The sequence below is a fragment of the Manacus candei genome, unplaced genomic scaffold (genome assembly GCF_025592945.1).
Source record: "Manacus candei isolate 608988 ecotype Guabito, Panama unplaced genomic scaffold, ASM2559294v1 h1tg000072l, whole genome shotgun sequence".
Lineage (NCBI taxonomy): Eukaryota > Metazoa > Chordata > Aves > Passeriformes > Pipridae > Manacus > Manacus candei.
In genome coordinates, this window is record NW_026138120.1 from 4,691,332 (window position 1) to 4,703,333 (window position 12,002).

Below are 12,002 nucleotides of genomic sequence, written 5' to 3' on the forward strand. Positions count from 1 at the left end.
AGCCTTGATGGCACCTCCCACAGACAGTCTGCTCAGGGTTATTTTCCTCATATTTGTGCTCTCAGAAATCTGTGTCAGTTGCCAAGAGAGGAAGAAATGTGGTCCCTGTGGGTGCAAGGGTTGTGTCTGGTCTCTTCTGACGTGGTGCTGGTTGCTGCCAAACTCTGCTCTAGGGGTGCAGTGCTGCGACCTCACGACTGGGTGTAAAGCTGTAATGTAAACTGTGCAAACCTCTGCCGTGCTTGTTGCTGTCTCCCCCTTCTCTGGAGGAATTAATGTGCTCGCCAGATGGTTAGAACACAAGCAACGCATGAACACGACGCTGTCAAAATATCTAGCTAACATATTAGGCGCACATTTTGCCCACTTGAGAAAGCTTGTCTTTAGGCATACTGCTGAACCAAGGGCTCCCATTTTGATGTGAACTCCACTTGTCTCCCTAATTTTTATCAGGGACTTAACTTTATCAAAGTTAACATCTTCAGCAGAAACATCTTGCTGCAACTTTCTTTCCTAGGTCAAAAGGTTGCAGCAGTTTCAAATGGATTAAAAAGAAGGAGCTGTATAACTTGTGATAGTCCAGCTATATACTGCACCTGATTTTTGATTTGATGCATTCATTCACTTCTCTGTGTGCTCCTGTGTTTTCAACTAGACCTTCCACAGGTGTGAATTTGAAAGACCCTCCCAGCCACCCCAGCCTCCAAAAAAGCAAAGGCCATGAAATAAAAGCATCCCAGTCTTTTCAGAGTGCTGCACCCAGAACAATGCAGTGATGACTGAAACACTGCAAGATGACTGTATTGCCACACACAGGATTAAATCAAGAATATTCAAGAAGTGTTTCACTGGTATTTTGTATCAGAAGTGGGCCTGGGACACCCTGGTTGTCTAGTCTCTAATTTGTGTTTTTAAGATCAAGCCTTCCTGCTTCCTGTTTCCTTCTTTAAATCCATTGAAAAACACCCAGTTATGGGTATTCTGCTTGCTAAAGGTCGGTTGGTTTTGTATGAGGGGAACTAATGTGCTTCTCATACTGCTGCAGAAGTGTTAGTGTTTTCCGATTCATCTACTTTACCCACCGAAGACTGAAAATAGCACAGTCATGCTGCACAGCTGGGCAAGGGGTATTTGAATTGCCTCCTGACCCCCTGCTTTTTACCAGGTATCACCATGCTGAGCTAGGGAGGAATTTAAAAAATTCTTAGAAGAACAAAAAATAAGCATTGGACCCACATACACACAGCCTTAAAATCATTCTTTGGGTAATTCATACAGGAAGAATGCCTGAGGGTTGGCAACAGTCCTGACAGAGTGACTAACACCCTCTCTGAAATCAGCAGGATAAATGAATTTTAGCCTTGCCAGTGTAAGAAAGTCACGTTGCCAGTTTGGGCTTTCCAAGAGCCAAATCACAGGGAGAAGCAATAGCTGGATGCTAATGTGTAGCCGAGCAAGGCAGCACGCTGCTCCCAGTGTGTGGTTGAGCTGGCGGGAAGCACAGCTTTGCCAGATCTTCTGCTCTTGTCCTGCACACCCAGCTGCAAAGAGCTCAGGGAGGGAGAGTTGTATGGCTTTCTCTGGGGTGTGATGAGAGTGACAGTCCTCAGAGCCCCTTTGCAGGCTTCCTAAGCAGATAGAAAGCCCTTTACTAAAGTGCCGTTGTCCTTCATTTGTCAGATTAAGACTGCTTAATAGATTACACTGGCAGCAGAGTAGTAAGTAGCTGCTCTGATTTGAGGAATCTGGCCTAGAATACTAAATACTTAGTTCCACCATATTCAGTTTTTACATGGATTTATCAGAAGAAAAAAACCAGTCTTTTTATTGCACACTTGAACTTCCTTGGGCATCTGAAAATAGATTAATTTACTAGGAATTTTAGCACCTATTTTTGCATTAGAAGTGTGACTTTAACCTTCTACGATAATATGGAAGTGATTACATTAAAAAAAATCCACCCGGCCATGTGTGATTTTGTTGTGAGATCGTAATAACTGATATCAACTGATAGCATTCATCCATATCACCTGCTTACAACTGCTTCAGGAGACAGGCAACAATATGGACTAATGGTTCTGCAGTATAGCTGTAGGGTAATGATGTCTTACTAATTACGCCAAGCAGAGCAGTATATCTTTGGACTGTGTTCAAGAGAAACCCAGTAGGTTGCTTTTTCTACCAAATTCCTTCAATATCAGTTAATTATCCAATGAGCATTAATTTTCATAAGCAGGCTAAATCAGTCTTAGCGCTATAAGAACCTTAATCAGAAAGTGGATGTTTCTTTAAGCTTTAACATGCATCTGAAATTCCAAGAGACTGATTCCCAGACTTGTTTTCTTGCTGCTGTGCTACAAGAAGTGCTAACACAAGGATTTGCTCTCAACTGTGTTCTTCCCATGATCTGTGTAATTAGCATTCAGCCAATAGTAAAGGACATGGCTGACTTGCATGAAATCTTTTCAGAGCAGTCTGGGGAATGGTCATGTCAGGAAATCAGAATGTGCTCACAAGTTAAATTGTAATGATTTGTGCTTGGTGAATGGAGTACTCCGTACTGATTCCTGCCTTGTAAAGAAATCAGGCAGTGAATAATGAATAGCTAGTATCATCTTCAAATGAATCACTTCCACTAATCCAGATGCAGAAGCAAACTTCAGCTTTTTCTCAGATTTTAGGGATGTTGCAATTCAACTGCTTTTTCCTGCAATATTTTCTTTAAGGCAAAAAATGGAAAGGCAGATCATGAGAACTGTATAAGCTCATGTTCCTTTTATGGTTGAGAAATATCTGGAGGTGTAACCACCAACTTACTTCTGATACAGCCTTTACAGTCCAAATGAATACTACAATAGGTTACGAAACACAGAACAGCTCTCTTCCAACGTAATTGCTGGACCCAAATTAATCCACTGATTAACCAAGGCCCCTGTCTAACCTGTCTAGGCCTATAGCATAATTTATAAAGAACAACATGAAAGAAACAGCTTTGCTTGTAATACAGTTCAGCCTTTGTATGAGTGGGGCTCCATCTACAACATCTTGTAACTCTGTGAATATTTTCAGTAAACTGGAGTTGTAGATGAGTGTAAAAGTTCTTCTATTTCTTTGTTTTCCTTGGGATGTCTCTTTACTCCATGGAATGGAGAGAGGACACTTTGACTTCTGGTTTCTCACTCAAATATTATCTGGTAAACTATTTTATTGTGGAGCCTGTTGTAGCCCTTTCATATGGACAGGAAAATATCCCTGGGAAACAAGCAATACTGGTTTCAGCCTCTGAAAGTCAGAAATCAATAAAATCTGGCACTCTCTTCTGCTGGTTTAGAGTTTTAGCTAGTGAGTCATTTAAACAGCCCCAGCAACTTTGTGACTCCAACTCTTTCTTTAGATTGTTTCTCTGGACTCAGATCCAAAAGGGCTGAGACTGAATGGACTATCTTGTGTCCAAAAACACCAGGTGACCTTGCTCACTGAATAGTTCTTTCAGATTTTCATTTCAGCAATAACAAATACCTTTTCCTTCTCTTTCTCGCCAGGACTCAGACAATCTCCAGAAGACTATCAGTTATTCACAGAGCAATAATAATACTGTTTGGAGGCTGTTGCTATCCTCCTTCCCGTCCTCTTCCACCTCACACAGTTTTCTTGGCCCTTTGAATTAGCACACACGTGTCTGTTTTCTCTCAGTCACAGAAGCTGGTCTTTGTTGCAGCCCTCCTGTAGCATATTTTCTGGCCTGTGTTATAAATGCAATTAAAGCCTTGAACATATACATTAAGATGTGGGTGCAGACTTGTGCTGCTGGTTAACTGGTCTATTTTTCAGTGTTTTAGCTCAAACAAGCAGCTGTACCTTGCCACAGTTCCTGTCTTCAAACAAAGAGCAGGTTTTAGTTTCTATTGCCAGATATGTGCATGTGGTGTTGTGGAACTACATCCATCTGTGGACTACCTTTTCGCAAAACCTGAGCTGTGAAAATGCTGAACCTTCTACAGGACCTGATATCCTTTTGTTATATTGTACTCTTTTAATCCTTATAGAAACATAAATGAACTTAGTAAAAATCTGTTCCTCTTTTTCTTTGTAAAATCTAATGCCACAAGGCCTCAAGAAAGGTTTGCTATCTACTTTTTGTTAGAATAACTTCTGAAGCCAAACTCCATAAAATACACTTTTTCTTTTGTTTGCTGGAAATTCTTGAATAATCACAAAAACTGTTTAAGGTTTAGATGAAACTAAATTGGTTTTTTTTCCCTTTTGATAATGTCAGAAATTACAGAGCTTATTTTGCTGTGCTAGGTGAATATTTCTTTGAAACCAACATACAGTTAAAAATTGTTTTGGTGTTACCAAGTCCATGAGGCTTTCCTTGGGAGATTTTCTCTAGCTAAAATGATTCTTCAGTATTTTTGTCTCAGTCTCAAGCTCCTGAGCAGTGCTTTGTAGGGCATTTTATACACAGAAGAAAAAGACCTCTGACTTGAATAGCTTCAGTCATTGAATTTAGGTTGGAAAAGACCTTTAAGATCATTGAATCAAACTGGTAACCCAGCACTGCCAAGTCCACCACTAAATAGTGTCCCTAAATGCCACATCTACACGTCTTTTAAATACCTCCAGGGACAGTGATTCCACCACTTCCCTGGGCAGCCTGTTCCAATGCTTGACAACCCTTTCCATGAGGAAATTTTTCCTAATATCCAATCTAAACCTCTCCTGATGTAGCTTGAGGCCATTTCCTCTTGTCCATCTTTTGTTACCTGGGAGAAGAGGCTGACACCCACCTAGTTATGACCTCCTTTCAGCTAGCTGTAGAATGCAAGAAGGTCTCCTCTGAGCCTCCTTTTCTCCAGCCTAAACAACCCCAGTTCCCCTCAGCCACTCCTCATAAGGCTTGTGCTCCTGTAGGGATAGGTGTGTTTTTGGAAGAATTTTTAATGGGAAGCTAGAACTCGTTTTTCACTTAGGAAGCTTTTTTCTGCCTGCAAAGGGCTTCCCTCAGGATGGTTTTTTCCCTTTTCCTTCTGCATTTCAGAGAGGGTTGTGGGGAGGACTGTGAGTGAGCCCCCCCTCTCTCTGGTGTGCGGGAGAGATAATGTTCATAGACATGTACAGGGCCTCCTCGGGCGGGAGAGGGTGGGGATGGAGAGAGAAAACAAAAAAGCCCTGGAAGAGCACAGGAACTTGCCTTTCCCCTGAGGCCCCGTGCTGTCTTGCTGCACTGTTAGGTTCTTGTAAGTTTTTAGTGCCCTTGCCTTCAAATGAATGTTTTTGAATCCTTGGCATTTTGGGGAAATACCTATGTGTATTTTACGTTACAGCTCCAGACCCTTCACAGGCTCTGTTGCCTTTCTCTGGACACACTCCAGCACCTCAATGTCTTTCTTGTCATCAGGAGCCCAAAACTGAATACAGGATTCGAGGTGTGGCCTCACCAGTACCAAGTACAGGAGGAGGATAACTTCCCTGGTCCTACTGGACACACTGTTTCTGATCCAAGCCAGGATGCATTGGCATACTTGGCTACCTGGACACACTACAGCTCATTTTCAGCTGGCAGTCAACCAACAGCCCCGGGTCCTTTTCTGCCAGGCAACTTTCCAGCCGCTCTTAGCTCTCCTAGTCTTTGCTGACTTTTTTTTCCTTCTCATTTCCCATTGTTTGAAAATTATGACATCAACACATAAAACCTTTTAGAAGTTCTGTTTTTAAAATTCATAATTAGCTTGTATTATCATGGAAAAGCAGCCTTAGAGACCTGAACAATCCCAAAGTGCAAGAGGTTCTGGACATAAATGCAAACTCTGTAGTTAGGGCCTTTCTGAAGTGGCAATTTGCTGTTTCTGATCTTGCCTTTTAGAAATGTGTTTATGAAACCTTTCTGCTTCTCCTTCAGTGATGTCAGGAGGGCACATTATCTACTTCCTGCTGTAAATCGTCAGAAACTTTATTTTTCTCTGCTGTATCACTGTGAAAGTGAGAACAACTTAAAGTGAAAGCAATTTGTTCTGCAGGAGATATTAGATAAAGAGCGCCTAGAAGATTCCTCATACCATCTGAAGATGGAGATAAAATGGAATGACATGATAGACCATTAAGCAAAGCAAAGTAAGCACAGCAGCAGATTCTTGTCTCAGATCTGTGATGCATTTTCCTACCTTAGATGATTAAATGACAGTGTCTAAAACAACAGCTCTCCTGGCCTTGCTGAGCCTACATGGGACCTCAGAAGTCAGCAGCAGGTTTTTTTTCAGGGAGATAAAGGATTGCAAGCCATCCAGAGGACACCCAGGGCAGCTGCTCTTGCTTACCCTTTCTTTTGAAAATAGCAATGAGTTAAAACAACTTTATAGAGTCCTTGCCTAGCCTTCACTAGGGATCTGGAGCTCCCCATCACTGCCAATTTCTGCAAGAGTTCCGAATCAAAGCAAGAGATTAAATGAGACTGCAATGACATAGCCTAGTGTACTGCTCATACAACAACAGCAGAGTTCATTAACTGTACTGGTGCTTGAAATATTACTGAACACACTGTTAAATAACTAATTTTTGAAGGAATTTTTTGAAACATGAGACTCTGCTCTGAAAACTTTCTGAAAATATGGAAAACAAAATTGTGAGATTTACAATTTGTGTTAACCAAATAGGGTTTTGTTTTTATTCTCTCTTATAGCAAGTCAACAAGTGCTTACATTTTCCAAATATCTAGCAAAACCCAGGATCCTAAGAAACTAGTTCAAATTAAATGCCTTGTGCCAGAAGAAATAAGATCATTAGTAAGCTAAATTACCTTCCCTCTCCATTGCTTCAAGGGCTCACTGTGCAACTTGCACTGCACACTGTGCTGGGCATCCCACATACAGGACCAGGAACGAAAGTCTATGTGGTACTTACCCTAAATTAAGATGCTGATGGTGTGGATATCCCCTCCACATCTTCTATGGTCTGAATCAGCACTGTCACCTCAGTTAGCAGAATAAATCAGAACAAGTCTTAAGGTGAATAATGTTGTGTACAAAGTACTTTACATTGTAAATATGTTGAATTTTCAGTGTATGAGTAAAATAGGTGATACCTTGAGAGCTTTGCCACAATAGCGTGCATTAAATAAAACTAACTTTCTCAGAAATACTTTGAGAATATACTCCACTCCTTTTAAACACTTGTTTTAATTTCCTCTCAGTCTTTGGGAAGGAAATTAAGTTTGGCTGGTCCTCTCCAAGGAATAAAAGTGAAAAGTTATTCTAGTTTCCTCAAATTGAGCAAGACTTGAAACAGTAATCTCTTCTGAGTGCTCTCTGCCAAGGCAGAGTTATCCTGTGAGAGGCTGGCAGAGATAAACTCTACAAAACAAAACAATCTATCCCCAAACCTCAGCATGGTAGTTATTTCACTGTTCACAATAGGAAGATGACATTTCAGAAGAAAAGCACTATACCTTAGACACTAGCTATCAAACAAGAACACAGAATAGCTCAGAGTTAACATCTGTGTAATGAAGACCAGATAATAGCAGTGATTCCTCTGGAGAGGTTTGCTTGCACCTTGTGTCCTTTCTCTCCTACTCATATTATATTCACTGGCTTCGTTTTGGCTCCATACTGCTGCAGGTTGACTTAAGAGGTCCAGAATGATCCCAGATCAGCTTGTGTGCATCCATCAAACTTCGACGACCTGCCTCAGAGGGCTTTCTTTTTCTAAAAAACAGATGACAGCAGGAACAAAAAAGGTTATGAGAACCTTACATTCCTTTGTACTAATTCCCCATTGCTAATTATCTATTCTCAGTACTATTCACTTTCCTGCAACTTGTCTCACAAACAGCTTTTAGAAATTTCTATCTTCTATTTCCTCTTTAATCTATACCCTTAATATTTTTTTAGCTGGGAATTATCCCACCATATTCACCTCATGCCTTCCAGGTGTTATGTATCTTTTCTCAAAACAAATGATGGGTGATTGATCCTGATTTTTAAAGAAAGAGTAATTTTAAGTTTTTAAAGCAGGTTTTTGCAGCACACTGTATCCTGTTACATCCTACTAGGATAGTGGGGTGATTCACTTAATGATGTGTGATTACAGTTTTTCTCTCCTCCTGTGTACTGAAGTTGAATATTTCATCTCATAAAGTCAGCCTCTTCCGAACTGCTAGCAAAACAGATCCCTTATGAGAAACCTACAATATGTGTAGTCTCCAAGGTTAAAAAGAAAAATAATGAAAAATAATCAGCTAGTGCAGTTTTATCTCATTTGTCCCTGAGGATCCTGTACCTGCAGGAAGTTGGAGAGGAGAGCCTAGCAATGACAGGCAGGTACTATGAAGTCTTGGAGGGCATTTAGTAAGGAGAAGCCCTCAGGTTCTTGAAGGTGACTGACTCTAGCCCCGCCATTGACTAATTCCAGAAGTTTGTCATTCTATGAGAGACACTATCACATGGAGGTGAAAGCATTTGACAACAGATCAGTATCTTTGGGACAGAAAACAGCAAAGCTGCATGTGCCCACAGGGATGGAGAAGACTCCTCCAAGTCTCACGTACCACAGGCATCTGCAATTTTACCCCCATATTTGGTGTTACACATCTCTGTGCTTCACTGTTCCTCCAGCCTTCATTATTCTGCCTAATTCGGTCATCGGGAAGGAATCTAGAGCTGTTTTACATTTTGCTTGTGCTTGTTGGAACAGGAAGGACTGTGTATCAGTAAGTTCACGAGACAAGCTAAAATGGAAACAGCTCTATTTCAAAATAGGTATTTTGATACTAGCTACAGGATTTTTCCTAGGACGATTTAGGCTTTCCAGCCAGTATGGCCTGCAGGGGGCATCAAGAGAATTCAATGGACACTGAACATAGTTTTCTGACTGTAACGTTTTTGTCAATAGCAACCCTTAAATGAAGTGTTTTACCATTACATCAGAAAAGCTGAAGAAACTCATTAAAAGAGAGGATGACATTTCACTGCATCTTTTCTGGTTTGGGGTTTTTTTTTGTTTTGTTTTGTTTTGTTTGTTTTGTTTTGTTTTGTTTTGTTTTGTTTTGTTTTGTTTTGTTTTGTTTTGTTTTTTTCTGACTGCTTGATAAAGGAAGACTGGATTTTAAAACACATTAGTTCTCCGAAGTCTTGCTATCACCAGAGACTTTGGGAGAATGCCATGGGAAAGGGAACTTCTAAATTCTTCAGTCACCATTGACAATAAGATTGAGAAGCTTTTAAAAGTTTCTGAGAAATAGGGAAGACTATTTTAGAAATTCCTGTGTTTTCTTTGTGTTGGAATAGCTGCCTTTATATTGGAATAGGCTGCATTAAAGAGCATTATTGTCTGGACAGAACCCTAGTTGAAGGGGTTTGTTGCATTTATAAGGGAGAAAACAGAATTGTTGGTAGCATTCACGTTTCTTTGCTGCACTGTGAGTACAAGTATAGTTAATTTGACAAGGAATAATAGTAGAATAGTAGAAAAGTTAGCCTACTCTTTCTTCTCCTGGATCTTTTTGCTAGTACTCTCCATAAGTTCTGGCCTTGCTGTTTCATATTGGGATCTCCTGGCTGGATTTTTATTTCAGACTGTATAGTGTCCCCGAATCCTGATGGTCCTGATAGACACGCTATTGATGCAAATCTGAAACACTCATACAGCTCTTAAATATTTTCCTTGTAATTTTCTGTAGTCCTTTTAACTTCCCTAGCTCCCTTTTTTCCTACGTCCAACATAAATCAGTTTTATTTTGCCCTTAAATAGATGCCCCTGCAATAGGCTTCTGCCAGCCTTCCAGTGTGCTGCTTGCTTATTTGTTGTTTGACACAGGTTGTTTCCTAGTGTATAATTTTCAGGAAAGGATGATGTTACTGATGACTTACACTTACCTAGAGTGTACCGTAGCATTTTCTTTGCAATGAACTCTCTTATCCCTGTTTCTCTGTTACTTTTACGCTTCAAAAAAATGTTTTCACCAATATTATCTTCGTGTTTTCTTTGCTGCATGTCTTATAATTTGATTTCCTTGTAATGATGAGAAGCGATGAAAAGCAAACAGTTACTAATCTGAGTGAGAGTTGTGACAAAAATACCACAGATAAGACTGTGCTAGGGTTACACACGCAACCTTAATCTGAAACTTTCTAGTTTTTGAACTTGACAAAAGCTTTCTTTTAAAAAGCAGCTATTTTTTTTCCCATGGGGCATAGGTTCTTCTGACATTGTTTTCCAGCCCCAAGTCTGTTCTTCTGCTTTATTTTTCTCCACCCACATGTTTCTGCACCAGGCCTGTCTCTGCCCTGGCTTTGTATCTTCCTCCTCATTTTTTCCAGCTTCTAGTATAATTTTTCTTACCCAGCCAATCCTTCCAGGCTTGCCATCTGAAACTTTCCCCCTAGTGCTTCTAATCTCCAATCAACCCGCTCTCTGGACTTCTCAGCTGCTCTCACATGCTTTGTTCTGTCACCTCCACCTTCCCAAAGAGCATCGTTCCTTCTCTGGTCTTTTCCCCTTCCCACTTGCCATCTCACGGTATCACAGGATATTTTAAGTTGGAGACACCCACAAGGATCATTGAGTCCAACTCTTAAGTGAATGGTCCATATAGGGGATTGAACCTGAGATCCTGGTGTTATTAGCACCCTTCCCAAGCTCTTCCTCCTACACTTTCTCCAGTTTTAGTGTTTTCCATCATGAGACACTTTGATATCCAGCTTTAGCAGGGAAAAAGACCACTTCCACTGTCCTCGTGCCAACCACTTGTGCATTCTTTTTCCATTCCTCAACTACTATCCCATCTTGTCCCATCCTCACCTCTTTCCAGATCAGCTTTATTTCTTCTGGTACATTATGAACAGAGTAATCATCCTGATAAAGTACCAGCTTCACAGTAGGAAACATAGGAGCCTTTTAAAGGGAAAATCACTGGGCTGCTTTAAGGTAACTCCTGGAAATGATTGAAAAAGTAAAACTGAAAATGTTCTCCCTTAAATTGTCTTGGCTAGAACTCTGGACTAAAAATTTTCTACTTAACATGGCTGAAATTGGGCAACTGAAAACAGGACTTATAATGGAAATGGTCCAACACTGATAATACAGAACATAATAGGAAAATACAGTAGCTGCTGTGTCATATTAATTTTATAACACTGATATTATAGTTATTTTTTACATGTGCTACTGTCACATGTAAAAGAAAATAGGGAAAAATGTACTATATTGTTCTGTAGTAGTTTTTTTAGAAGAAAAATTTGTTTATTAAAAAAGAGTCAGGGCTGACAAAAAAACCCTGTTAGCAGTGAATAAACAAGTTTCCTTGTACATCCAAGTTTCCCATTGACAATATTGTAAGTGCAAACACTGAATACAGATTGCCTCCTTCATACCTAAAAGTAAATGATTTATACTTGCCAAGATCCCTGTAGTACCGGGCTCTTAAGAAACAAAGAAACCTTTGGGGACAGAGAGCTTTCTAAACCATGTACACACACAGGGAAAAGGGCAGCTGCATATAGGCTTTTGCAACTTGTTGGACTTTTCACAAGGGCACGTAGTGATAGGACAAGGGGTAGATGGCTTTAAACTGAAAGATGGTAGGTTTAGATTAGATATTACAGGAAGAAATTCTTTACTGTGAGGATGGTGAGTCACTGTAACAGGTCGCCCACAGAAGCTGTGGATGCCCCATCACTGAAAGTATTCAAGGCTGTGTTGGATGGGACTTTGAGCAAGTAGGTCTAGTGGAAGATGGAGTGGCAGGGGAGTTGGAAGTAGATGATCTTTAAGGTCCCTTCCAACTTAAACAATTCTATAATTCTGAGATGATTCTATGATCTATAAAAATACACATCTATTTATAACCACGTAAACATTTTTTGAGCATCTTTTTGGCTAAATGAGCAACTTCACTTTAACATACATTTTCTTTCTTACTAGAGAAATTATATTAAAAAAAAGAGTTCATCCTGATATTTTCAAGTCTGCAGCCTCTGGAAGACTCTTTTTTCCTGGAGTGTGGT